This window comes from Perognathus longimembris, chromosome 28 (assembly GCF_023159225.1).
Source record: "Perognathus longimembris pacificus isolate PPM17 chromosome 28, ASM2315922v1, whole genome shotgun sequence".
Lineage (NCBI taxonomy): Eukaryota > Metazoa > Chordata > Mammalia > Rodentia > Heteromyidae > Perognathus > Perognathus longimembris.
In genome coordinates, this window is record NC_063188.1 from 42,073,089 (window position 1) to 42,082,034 (window position 8,946).

An 8,946-nucleotide genomic window follows, 5' to 3' on the forward strand; every position below is an offset into this window, starting at 1 on the left:
ATGTTCTTCCCTGTGGCATTGCTTTATTGTTCTAAGTTATTAGCTCATTGTTTTATGAGACAGTATAGCTTAAGAGTTTAAGAGCATGTACCCCAGAATCAAACCAAATCCCAATTCTGCCACTTACTAACAATGTAGCATTGAATACGTTACTTTTGCCCTTTCTAAGTCTCACTGTACTCATTTGCAAAATGGAAATAATAGCAAGACAACAAGAGTACAGGTTTTGGAGCCAAACTGCCTGGATTCAGCTCCTCTCTTCCATCACACATTTGTACTACAACCATGAGCAAATTTCCTAACCGCTGTATGGCTCAATTCTCCACTGAACAATTGGGTCTGATCATCATAGTGACTTCACACAGCCATTGAAGGAACTATAGAATTTGATAATACATGAAAAGCTTTTAATTTGATATATAAGTACTAACAATACAAGCTCAATAAATACTAATATGGGGAAGACAAATTTTCTGTTCTTGGGGCATGTGAATTAAACTAATGAAACACAGACTAACAGAAGAAAAGGCATGGGATTATTAAAAATTTGTGCATGAGAAATCATAGAAAAAAAGCAAACTCAAAGGAATAAAAGAATAAATGGGAGCTGGTCACCAACAGTTCAAACCTGTAATCCTAGCTAGTCAGGAGCATGGGATGTGAGGATCAAAGTCAACCCAGTCCGTGAGACTCTTGTATCCAATTAATCACCAAAGAATTTTTCAAAAGCAAAAACTAAAGCTGTGCCTCATTTGGCAGCGCACTAACCTTGAGAATAAAACCTCAGGGACAGTGTATACACCCTGACATATAAATGAATGAATGAATGAATGAATATGAAGTTAATTAGATTGAGTGAACTAGATAAGAAACATAGGTGGACATGTTTGTATCCTTGTACAATGTTAGAATTTATTGAATAGCAACAGATTCAGAAGCTCTGTTAGTTTCTTTAGTTTTATTTCACCAAATACTGCTAACTTCATCAGGTATTTGTAGAACTGGCAATCAAAGGTTCTTTTATTTCAATCTTGAACTAATATTAACTCTCAACACATTATATTTCACACAAATCTGCAAGTTACGTAGTGGCTAAAATAAGAGTTAAGGAGTCTGTAAGATTCAAAAGGGCCTTACTGAAAGCAAAAGCATAGAACCAGAATAATACAGACCATTACTATAGAAGATAGATATAATGTTAACTTAAGATCTAAGTCAGAGACCTGGTTTTAGATAGAGAGATGGTGCAAGCTTTGCTGGAAAATTTGAGTGGCCAGTGTCAGACAGAAGGATCAAGCTGAATTGATGAAATCAAGATTGCTTGAAGTTTCCATGGCCTTATGCACTGGATGTTCTGATGATAGATTCATGGATTCTGCACACGTAATGTTAGGTCACCACTCCGACCCCCCACTGGTGACGATACTTCATTCCTAGGTTTGACATGTTCAATAAATTAGTGCTGAATGAATAATAATTTTTTACTTGTACAAAGTAGAGGTAGTTCTATTTTCCCTCTGCATTTGGAAACAAAAAGGAACAGAATGATGTTTTATGAAACGGAATTACTCAGGACAAGGTGTATCTTGAAAGCTATTGTTCTATACAGCATGGAGTAATTTAGAGCAAGTCATGTCTCTAAATGGAAGATGAGAGTTATTTGAGTAAAGTCTGTAAGGTTTATTTATAAAAGCTCATCTCAATTATTTTTCATCTCCAGTGGTTAGAGTGGCTCTTCACTTCCTAGAAAGTACTTCACAAACACAAATAAATGTATGCCCTGCAGGTAATGTGAGGTCAGAAGACAGTTTGTGTAATTTTTGGTTCTTAATTACTTTTATTTCAAATAATTCTTATTATTTTTACTAAGTAATTATATCTTTGTTGTCTTGAATTAATTATACAAATGTTACCATTCAAAATCAGTTTAATACAAGGGATCTTAATTGATATCACCCCTTTCATCATTCTCTGCCATCTCTCCCAAGAGATTTCAGTTCAACATATTTTTGGAGTGCAGTGCTTTTTGATCAATGCCACCCCATCCATTGTTGTCCCCCTCAAAATAATTCTTATAATCAAGTGGAATATTTGGACTATCATACTACAATACTCTTCACTAGTTTTCATTGTGTGTTTTCCTTTAACTTTTCAAATAAAGTCTTAGAGGATGGGTCTCATATCTCATTCTCTATAAAACAATGTCTAACACTATACTAGATTTACTCAAGCATAACCAAGTGGAAGAAATATGGGAATAGTACCTCCTGCGAAGGAACTCAAGTATTAAATTTCTGGACTTATGTATTCATACAAAGATTCAGGTTATTAAAAAAACTGGTACAGGTAAACAGAATAAATGGCATTTTGTGAATTACAAATATCATCAGGAGACAGCAATTCAAGAATTGTTTCCTTAATAGAAGTACTGATGATGACAACAGATGATCCTGCAAAATACAAAGAATATATATTTCCTTAAACAACAGGTATTTTCTACAAAACTATAGTATCATTATCAAAGTTGGAAAATTAATATAAATACCATATTATTTACCAAATCTACTTATCTTCAAATTTCATTAATTAACTTAATGTTCTTCCTGGAAAAAGTATTTTCTAGTCCACAAAAAAGTGCAAAATAAAGTAATAAAAGAAACAATAAAATAGCCAAAGCTATATAACCAAATCTATTTCATAGCTTCTATTATATATTATATAGCTTTGTCTATATTATATTGTTGGATACAAAAGTAACCAATGATTTCACTTAAGGAGATTTCTAGGAATCTCCTTCACAAACTTTATTACATCTCCATATCACTGAAAACTTTCTTTGCAATTGTGGCTTGGGCACATATCAACTTAACTAGTATTTACATGACTTATTTTTACACTAACAAACTTGTTTTACTCATTAATTTGAAAAGAATTTATCTAATTACAATAAATACAAACCAGTATCATTTGCCATAAATAGAAGACAAACGTGAAAATAAAAAACAAAGCAATGTTCTCAGAATCTAGTCAGATATCACTGCCTGGCAAAAGTTCCTGATCCTATACCCTTGAGGCTTACATTTTCTTCGTTAAAAAGTTTAATTAGGATGTGTCAGAGAAATGTTCAAGACAAACTTTCACCAAAGTGAGAACTAAAAAAGAACCCAAAAGGAAAACATCTTTATTATATGATCCCATATAAATGTAATGACTATACATCTGTGATTATTTTGAGGTAAATTTGAGGACTACCAGCACCCTTTGAAAGCACTGGAACAAATGATTGATGGATAATGTCTGTGGCTATACTAAGGGCCACAGCACTGTATCCAAATCTGTAACTTCTGGATCTCTTGATAAACTAGAATCACATGTAGGTGTTTGCTTAAAATAATAGAAGAAGCTTGGCACATATGGTTCATATTTGTAATTCTAGATATTCAGATGTATCTATATATCTGGAGATGTGTGGTTCAAGGCTGGCTCAGACAAAAATATTTGTGAGACTCCATTTCTAATATAACTAGCACAATACAAGCATATAAAATAATATTAAAATAAACTCCAAGAAATAGATTTTGATTCATGACAAAATGTGGGTATGGTCCAGCTTGAAATTGCATTCTTCTCAATTTCCATCTATATTCTCAATCTCAGAGACTATATTGTAGAAATTACTGAAGAAGAGGCTCTTACTGTATGGAATGACTTTATAGTTATAAAAAAATCTGGAGGAAAACAATATAAATCTTTTAGAGGTGGTGCTTCAGGACCAAAGGAAAAATAACAGTTTATGCAATGAATTGTCACATTTAATTAGAGCATTTTAATTCCAGAATGATAGAAAAAGAAAAATAAGGAAAGAGGGGGTACAGGAGAAAAGAGGAAGAGTGGAGGAATGGGAAAGGGAATAAAAGGGAGAGGAGAGGAAGGGAAGAAAAGATAGGAAGCTTCCAGATGAAAAGGGACAAAAAGGTCCGTGGAAAACATTGATTTAGAAGAAATTATGGAAATAATTTAAAAAGTTTGTTAAATGATACTAAACAGGGATGTGATAGAAGCTTACAAATGTTTAAAGTTTATACTAAAAAGACAAAGAGATATTTATTAAGCAGGAATTTGTTAAGATGGGTATTACACATTAAAACAAAGTAATTGATCAAATTCACATCCCTGTTCTGCATGTACAAGTTGTGTCCAAAGGTGTATGTTACACTGAGTGTCTCCAAAAACAAAAGGGATATGAACATTGTTTGCTATAGGATTTAATTCTTAGTTATAAGATGTTTCTCCTGACTCTCAGACATAGCTATTTTCCTCCATAATACTTTCAATGTAGCCTTCATACCTGTAGCCTGCAAGCTAGGCAGACCTGGAACATCAGAAACATCTTAGAAGGGTTGGCACTAGAGATTGAGAAACATCTCCATTTAAGAATCTCAGAAATTTCTTGAGAGGCTGGGAATATGGCCCCGTGGTAAAGTGCTTGCCTCGTATACATGAAGCCCTGGGTTCTATTCCTCAGCACCACATATACAGAAAAAAGCTGGAAGTGGCGCTGTGGCTCAAGTGGCAGAGTGCTAGCCCTGAGCAAACAGAAGCCAGGGACAGTGCTCAGGCCCTGAGTTCAAACCCCAGGACTGGAAAAAACAACAAAACCAAACTAACAAAAAAATTGATTGAGAGCAGAGCCAGATCCTGACAACATTGACTAGTTTAAAAAATAAGTCTTTGACACCCATTCTTTGCCAAATCCAGCACTAGATTTCAAGAAGCCACAGAATAAATGTGCTGTTCTATAAGAGGAAAAGGAAGTGAATTGATACCATTCATATACAGAATGGCTTTGATATCTTACCTCCATGTATGGGCATAATAATCAATGTAAAAAAGAACTATGAATCTGATGCCAGTGGCTTACACCTGTAATCCTAGGTACTTGGAAGTTTAGAATGGGAGTATCGTAGTTTGAGGCCAGCCTGTGCAGAAATATTTACAACACCCCTTTTCAACCTATACCTGAGCTCAGTGACACTTGCATATCAGCTTAGTCATGTGGGAGACTGAGATTGAGAAGAATGCAATTCCAGTCCAGACCACATACAAAACTCTATTCGGTTTTGCTTCTGTGAAAGGAAGCTGTATGAGGTAGAACCCACCTGTAGTCTCAGCAACAATTAAAAGCCTAAAGTAGATCACAGTCCTGGAATATGCCTGAATCAGAACATGAGATTCTATCTCAAAATAAATAAGGAAGAAAACATGGTTCAGTGGTAGAGCACTTGCCTAGAAAGTCCCTGGACCTGAATTCAAATCCAAGTACATGTCCAAAAAAGCACTCTAAGAAAAAATGTAACCAAATAAATAGTTTTAAAAGTTAAAATTGCAAATACTGGGTACATAAGTGCTGAGTTCTTTAGCAAAAGATGTATATTATTAATAGCTGCCAGTGTGCTATATTAGTAACTCTCAATTTCTTTTTCCCCAAGCCCCAAACTGGTCAATGACACTTGACATTGCTTGTAGAATGTGCCAGTGATGTTTCCTAATACCCTCTTCTGTTCCCAGACAATTTAGAAACCTTAACCTCCGAATGTCTTATGGTCCTACTTAGTGACTGCTTCTTTTTACAGCAAGGCACTCTATACCTTAAAATACTCAGGACTGTATTAATATTTGCAGAGGAACTCACATGTGCCATTTTTTTTTCTCTGCAAAGTAAGCACTTTAAATGTAACAACTTTGTGAAAGGCCCAATTCATTGCTGAGTTTCCTCCCATCTATATGTCTTATAAAATAAAATAGCACTACATTTTCCAACACATTTCACATTAACAAAAAAGATACTCTTTCATTGTGTTTTATCTGAGTCTAATAAAGTATTTATTTGAATCTCCTTATTGCCAGCGGGTGCTTCTATCTAAAGTAATTAAAGAAAAAGAAAGATTAATTCCTAAGGCTGTGAATTGCTGTAGTAGACCTGTGTTCCTTTGCTTGTCTGTGTCTGTTGACCCTTTCTTTTAGGAAGACAATTTTTCTTGCCTATAGGGAAGCACAGCTTAATTATTTTAATTATTCCCTGGTCATAGGGAGGATGATCTTATGACCAAAAGATGTTTGCTCTTGTTCTGTTGTTTTTTCCTTTGTTTTCAATGCTAAAATTTCTGAGTGGTCTTGTTTATGCTAGGGAAGTGCTCTGCCAATGATCTACATTCTCAGGCTTAGATGTCATGTTATGAGCTAGGTCTAGCCAACCAAAATATCGATGTCTCTGATATCATTGATTTTTCCAGGAATGAGCATGAGATTCAAGCCTTGATAGTCAAATCATTTGGATAAAATGGATGCATACAAGTGTAAATTAATTACTGGTCATTTTCCCTTTAGTGTATCTTTTTGGGGGGAACACAAATTCAGAAGAATCAAAACTAGTAGAAATGACAGGAAAAAGTAAGAATTCCTGGATCTAATTGGTTCTGAAGCTAATGAAACCCATTGTTTCACTTCATAGGTATTTGCTTTTCTTCTTTAGGTTAAGTTGCAGTGAGAATATTCCTAAATAGTATATTTCTACATCTATTGAGGAAAAACCATTTGAGTGTAGATGTGTGCCTTACTTTATGTACTTGCTGTACTTTTTAGAAGTTTTAATCTAAATTTTGTGCATTGAATAACTCAATAAAAAGCAACATGTAACACACCAATATGTGGAAACTTGTTTGCTGCCTTTCATAGTATAGTTAGCTTGTTTTAAGAAAAGAAAAGACGTCACAACTCAAATGGAAAGGGATAAATGACTCACAGTGATTTAGGGGAGGATTATTTGGATGGCTTTCCTAATTCTTGAAAGATTATCAGATTTCAATGATTTCATTACTTCTTGGGTTTAATTATTACTCTTGTAGGTCTCGAAATCTGATTTAGTTGGTACACTCAGATAGGAACTGTCCCTCAAGAAAAGGTTCCCATATTTTAGCAATGACAAATTGTGCTGCGGTGAACATTGTTGTGTTGGTGGCTTTAGTGTGTTCTTGTTTGTAATATTTTGGGTAGACGCCCAAAAGTAGGGCTGCTGGCTCGTAGGGAAGTTCTATGTTGAGCCTTCTGAGGAGTCTCCATACCGCTTGCCAGAGTGGCTGAACCAGATTACATTCCCACCAACAATGAAGTAGGGTTCCCTTTTGGCCACATCACCTCCAACATTTGTTATTGATAGTTTTCCTGATAATGGACATTCTTACTGGGGTGAGGTGGAATCTCAGTGTTGTTTTGATTTGCACTTCTTTATGGCCAGTGATGTACAGCACTTGTCATTGCTAAAATATGGAACCAACCCAGATGCCCCCTATTAGACGAATGGATCAGGAAAATGAGATACATATACACAGTGGAATTTTATGCCTCTATCAGAAAGGATGATTATACTAAGTGAAGTGAGCCAGACCCAAACAAAGATGGAATGTATGGTTTCCCTGATATGGAATAATTAGCACAGGTTTAGGCTAGTCACAGCAGAGGATCACAAAGCCCAATATCTATGCCCATATGAGCACATAAGATGATTTAGATGATGCTAAGTGAAATGAACTCCATGTATGGAAATGAGTTTCATATCACTGTTGTAATTATTTTGAACATGCCATGTGAAACCATAGCTTCTTTGTTGATGATCCTCTTGTATCCCCTTTATGTGATTGTCCCCGCTCTATCACTGTATCTCATCTGAGTACCCTGTGTAATGTATATACTCGTATTAGAAATTGGGAAGTGAAAAGGAATATCAAAATAGAGAGACAATGGATAAAAAGACAAAAGACTCCAAAAGCAATACTTGCAAAACTTTTTGGTGTAAACCAACAGAACAACTCATGGAGGGAGAGGGAAAGGGGGTCAGGGAGGGGGGAATGAGGGAGGAGGTAATAAATAGTACAAGAAATGTATCCATGGCCTCATGTGTGAAACCGTAACCCTTCTGTACATCACTTTGACAATAAATAAGTACTTATTTTAGAAAAAGAAAATATCATAATGAATTATATGTATTTCATACACTGTAATTATAATTTGAAAAATAAATTTAAACACATTGAAAAAAAAAAAGAAAAGGTTCCCAGTAAAAAATTTCACAGAGGACTTCCGGGAAGACGGTGTAGGAGCAGCAGAGCCCTAGCTGAGCTCCCTCCAACATCGCAGTTTTCTCACCCCATAGAAACTTTTTCTCCTAGAAAGACAGCCAGAGTAAGTTCTAACAGTACAGAGATTCTGGCCAGAAAGGAAAAATTGACGTTGCTAGTCTGAAAACACAGATTTGAGCTCCAGGCGACATCCTGCTGCCACGCCAGTGCCGGCACTGGCACAGCACCCAGCACATCGACCTGCACTCAACGTGGCTAAAGCACACAGCATAGACCAGGAAGAAATACTCCAGAAGGCCACTGAGCACAGATGGGCTGAAATCGCAGAGAAAGCGTGAGTAAACCATGAAAGATATTCTCACTTGAGCCCAAAGAGCAGCTTCTGGAAGGTAGCCCTTCTCCCACCACCAGAGCAAAGCGCCATCTTTGCCACTGGCTTAGGGTCAGACCAGATTGGAACTAAAGCGGGCCTGGGAAAAGTGAGGACAAAGGAGCCATCTTTGAAAAGGGAAAGAGGGGCCAACCAGTGAGAGCCAGCTCCGCCCAGGAGAACTCCCCCTGCCCAGGCGGGAGGCTCGTCCTGGGCCTCGGCTTAGCCAGCGGTGCTCCGTCCTGCCAGCCGGAATTTCTAAATTTAAAGCGAAAGCAGTGAGCAGCTACTGGCAGCACAGAAACACCAGATGGGGGAACAAACAGTTCTTGAGACAGATGAATGGTCCTGTCCCAGAGGAAGCCCAATTCCGAGCCTGAAACGGAGCTGAATTCCATAGCCACCTCTGCCCAGGTGGCCGCCCAGCCCGGGAGGAGGAAC